Source organism: Tachysurus fulvidraco, chromosome 7, assembly GCF_022655615.1.
Source record: "Tachysurus fulvidraco isolate hzauxx_2018 chromosome 7, HZAU_PFXX_2.0, whole genome shotgun sequence".
Taxonomy (NCBI): Eukaryota; Metazoa; Chordata; class Actinopteri; order Siluriformes; family Bagridae; genus Tachysurus; species Tachysurus fulvidraco.
The window spans coordinates 16136319-16141341 of record NC_062524.1 but is presented as its reverse complement, the minus strand read 5'-3'; the positions used below and the strand labels follow the sequence as shown (position 1 = coordinate 16141341).

The following is a 5023-nucleotide window of genomic DNA, read 5'->3' as shown; positions in this document are numbered from 1 at the left end:
TTGTGTAATGCAATCCCTTGCTGTCTGGTTTTTAGATTTCTTTCGTTTGAACAACCAAACGCAGCACAGAAGTCCGGCATCGTCCATGCATTTAAAGTACAAGAGCACCGTATAAAGATGGCGGCGGTTTTGACGTATTTTTAGGACCCCAAGGCGACATCTAGTGTATAGATATCTATGCTCCAACATGAGAACGAGGCGGAAATGGGAGCAGCTCTGCGGGTTCGTGTGTTTATTTTAACTCGCTTTGCTGTTCGATAAATCCGGGCTGCGTCCCAAATCACTTCCTGTTTAAAAACAAGTGCACTAGGTAGGGTGCAAGGGGAGACATTATGGCCTAGACCTTTACTCGTGTGTCTGTTGAGACGGATTACAAAGTATTAACTTTGTCTGTGTCCTACTTGTACTTTCTGTGCACTTGTACATCCATCCATACTGTTGTTTTAGTCTGAGCTGTAACTTATTGCTCATTTATACAGAGTAGGGAGTGATTTGGAACACAGCCATCACTCTTATACTCAGCTAGAAGGTCTAATTTATAAATGCACTACAAAGTGCTCACTAGTGCTCTCACAGATGAAGTAGGACATCATTTTGGATCGAACCCAAGACTATTTTGGCTTGTTGCCTGGCAACGTCTGTCTGGATGGTCATGCTGTTAACATGACAGTTTAACCAGGTTCTGTGTGTGTGTGTGTGTGTGTGTGTGTGTGTGTGTGTGTGTGTGTGTGTGTGTGTGTCTGCATGTGTGGGTCTGTTTGTGCATGTGTGTGTGTATTTGTGTGTGAGATGTGTGTGTATGTGTGTTGTGTGTGTGTTTTGTGTGTGATGTGTTTGTGTGTGAGATGTGTGTGTGTGTATGTGTGCGTGTGTGTTGTGTGTGTGAGATGTGTGTTTGTTGTGTGTGTGAGATGTGTGTGTGTGTGTGTGTGTGTGTGTGTGGTTAGCATCTGGGTTGTGTGTGTATCCATGTTCTAGTTGCCCACCAGACTGCTCAAATGAAAACTCGAGGATCTGCAGCTGTCACTTTGTTGGTGGAATGAAATCTGCAGCTCCCAGTGTGTTCCAGTGGAATGAGAAGAAACTGACCTGCTTCACAGCTTCACATTCTGACCTGAAGATAGAGCTGGAGAACTTACACACTTTGTGTGGGTGTGGGTGGGTGTGTGTATACACAATCGTACACAGTGTACGTCCGTGCATAAACACACATCTCACTGTTTATACTGTAATTATAACATTGTGTACATCAAATGACTCTTTAAATTGATTCTCTGGAAGAGTTGATTTGTTCACAAATGACACAGAAATGCAGCTGAGGTTCTTGTGTACCGTTGGCTCTCCGAAATTAAACCTAGTCTTTAACTCTCTCTCTCTGTCTTTCTCTGCAAATCACAAATGCAGCTGAGAGTCTTGTGTAACTGTGGCCTTCTTCATATCACTCTCTCTCTCTGCCTCTCTCTCTCTCTCTGCCTCTCTCTCTCTCTCTCTCTCTCTCTCTCTCTCTCTCTCTCTCTCTCTATGCCTCTGTCACTGTCTGTGTGTGTGTCTCTCACTCTCTCCCTACCACTGACACTGTCTGTGTCTCTTTCTCTCTATCTCTCTCACTCTCTGTCTCCCTCTCTCTCTTTGGCTCTTTCTCTCTCCACAGGAGGAACCTGAGGAGAAGAATGTGATGAATGTAGCTACAGGAATAACTGTGGCTCTCAGGCCTGCAGGTGAGGCTGTGTTTATTCTGTAAACACCGCCTCACCTGTGTTACTCTACACTGTGTTCAGTTTAAGTATCCTGTTCTGTGCCAGACACCGGAAAGTTGTAGGGTTTAACCACCTGCTGATGGATTGTTTTGTGCTTGCGCTCTGCAGGAGGAGACGAGAAGACCATGTGCTGTAAACAGGAAGAAATGGAATTGGAGATCAGTCGGTTTCAAACACGTCCGACTCCAACAGGAACTCTGAGGAAATCTGATCAGAATGTGTCTGAGAGTGTTTTACAACCCTGACCAGTTTAAATCATCTCCACGTCATGCTGATAACTGTGTACCTTCTAGGATTTCATTCTAAGCTGATTTGGGAATTCAATTCAAGGTTATTTGTATAGCGCTTTTGACTTTTTTTCACATATTAGATATATTTAGTTCACAATGTGTATGTATTTATCCCCTATGAGCGAGTCTGAGGTGACTCAGGTGACTGTGGTGAGGAAAAACTTCCTTAGATGGTAAAGGAAAAAACCTTGAGAGGAATCAGACTCAAAGGGGAACCTCATCCTCATATGGGTGACACTGGAGGGTGTGATTATAAATCTACAGTCTGATAAATGTTGTATTGATGTAAAAGATCACATGGAGTTCACACCTCCTCTTTAGTATTGCAGAGTCCAACTGGAGCTGGTAGATCTCTAGATGCCTCAGGATTCTCTCAGAGTCAGCCTCATCTCAGTGGAGGTCCAAAATTTCTTTGGTACAATTTCTGGATACCTCGTGATGGGTAGAAAGAGAGAAGCAGTGGAGAGGGATTAACATATCTGCTGTTCATAATATTTGCAAGGCTGATGTAATATTGCACAATATTATGGGATGTATTATGTGTACACCTGACTAAAGAGATGAGCTTTTAATCTACATTTAACCTGGGAAAGTGTGTGTATGAAATATTGTGTGTGTTTTTATCTACAGACACTGACAGAAAGGTCAAGCAGGTTGTGATCAAGCCTGACACCATTAATGCAGGTATACAAAAAAAATACAGGTGTTAACAAAAAAAACTAGTCCTGGTTCTGTATGTTATTAAGCCAGCTTTCATGGCCTGTTTATTAGATGTTTATTGTGACATTATATTTGAAAGTAATGAGATAATTACATTTAATTTTTGTGCCTAAACCGATCTAAAAATTTATTTAGCCAAATTTATTTTCTTTTTAGTGTTTTTACAGCACGGCTGATGTACATTTAGCCACGCCCATGGATATATATTTTTCGGTCACAAATAAATTTATTTATAACAACTCCTTTTATTTATTTACTGTTTAAGGTCAAATAAGCCATTTAGAGTCAAGCAGAGAAGTGCTAATGTTTAACAGGAAAGTTCAGACACTTGATTCTACCTTTTAGCTAAACTCTAGCTTTCTGTAGGTTTCTCAAAACTTAAAGATAAAAAGCTTCTGATGCTTGAATTCTCACAGGTTTTATTTATTTTTTCTTAAAGCAGTTAGCTGCATAGGTAGATGTGGTAGCCTAGTGGTTAAGGTGTTGGGCTACCAATTGGAAGGTTGTGAGTTCCCACTTCTGGGTACTACAATCTGTTGTACTTGCTCTGTAACACCATGTCGGTTACGTCTCTGCCTTTGAGTGCAGGTGAGGACGCATTGGAGCTGCACTCGGTAGAACTCCAGCTGGTTGCTGTGGAGAAGCAGATCCGCGAGCTACAGGTGAAGCAGGCCGAGCTGTGGGAGTGGAAAGCCGCACTGGAAGCTCCCCGGTCGGTCGCTCACCTGTCTCATGTAAACTCCCAGGATGTAATTACCACTCCCTCCACCTCTACCCCGCGTGTTTCTCTGTCCAGGCCCAACACACCGATGAAGTGGCCTGCCCAGGAGCTGTTCACTCCGGCGCCAGGACACCGCAGGCCCTGGGTGCAGCAGCGGAGGACGCGTGTCGGTCCCCGGCCTAGGACCTCTCCCCCTCCACCACCGCCGGTCTTCGAGATCCCCACCCGGAACCGCTTTGCCCCCTTCGCAGGACGGACTGCGACAACGTGATCATCGGAGACTCCATCGTCCGCCACGTCCGTGCTACGGCGGCTAAAGGTAAGGCTCGCACTCACTGCTTACCTGGTGCTCGTGTTCTTGATGTCTCTGCACAGGTACCTAGAGTCGTGAGCAGAAACACCAGAGCTGTGGTTCTTCATGTCGGGTCGAATGACACCAGCCTGAGGCAGTCGGAGATCCTGAAGAGTGACTTCAACACCCTGGTGGAGACGGTTCGCAGCACAGCGCCCACGACGAGGATCATCGTGTCTGGACCGCTTCCAACTTACCAGCGAGGAATTGAAAGGTTCAGTAGACTTTTTGCTTTAAATGAATGGTTACAGTCATGGTGTCAGGCTCAGAAACTACTCTTTATCGATAATTGGAATGTTTTCTGGGAGCGTCCTAGGCTATTCCGTGCACCCCAGCGGAGTTGGAGCGGAGATCCTCTCGGACCACATCTCCAGGGCGCTGAACACCTTCTGACTGGTAAACTACACTTTAAATTTAAATCTTAATAGCCATCCTTCACCTCAGCACATTGACACAGAAAATGCACACATAGCTCACCCTATAGAAACTGTGTCTGTTCCCCGAGCAGTGAGATCCAAAAGTAAATACACGAGAAGTTCTCGAAATAATCTTACTGTAATTAGACCAGAAAAATGCCAAAGAAACAAACAAAAACAGTTCTTAAGGTTTGGACTTCTGAACATTAGATCTCTTGCACCCAAAGCACTTATTGTAAATGAAATGATCTTAGATAATAGCCTTACTGCACTCTGCCTCACCGAAACTTGGATTAAACCGAATGAATACATCAGTCTAAACGAGTCTACACCATCAGGATATATCTATAAGCACGAGCCTCGTCTGACTGGTCGTGGAGGTGGTGTCGCCACTATCCTTAGTGATTACCTCACTGTTACCCAGAGAACACAGCATAGATTTAGTTCTTTTGAAGTGCCACTGTTTAGACACTGTTGCCCCAGTCAGATTACAGAAGGTTAGAGATAAAACACTTGCACCATGGTATAATAGTCATACTCACACCCTCAAGAGGGAGACCCGTAACCTTGAACGGAAATGGAGAAAAACTAAATTAGAGGTGTTTAGAATTGCGTATGACAGTATGTCCAGCTACAGACAGGCTCTAAAAGCTGCTAGGGCTGAGCACCTGAGCAAACTCATAGAAAATAACCAGAACAATCCCAGGTTTTTATTTAGCACAGTGGCTAGTTTAACAAAAAATCAGAAATCTGAACACACTATTCCA

The 5023-nt window shown here is 44.2% G+C and overlaps 1 long non-coding RNA gene across 6 annotated transcripts; it reads left to right on the top strand.

The window, feature by feature from the left end:
* Window positions 1-3633, top strand: LOC125145271. 6 transcript variants are annotated; one of them, XR_007143613.1, is made up of 6 exons: window positions 1-222; window positions 979-1148; window positions 1652-1718; window positions 1866-2087; window positions 2678-2731; window positions 3564-3633. It is a non-coding gene; the product is annotated as an uncharacterized LOC125145271 (long non-coding RNA). The 6 variants fall into 6 exon arrangements; XR_007143614.1 differs by having other exon boundaries at window positions 948-1148; XR_007143615.1 differs by having other exon boundaries at window positions 1-679.
* Window positions 3634-5023: the final 1390 nt, after the last annotated feature.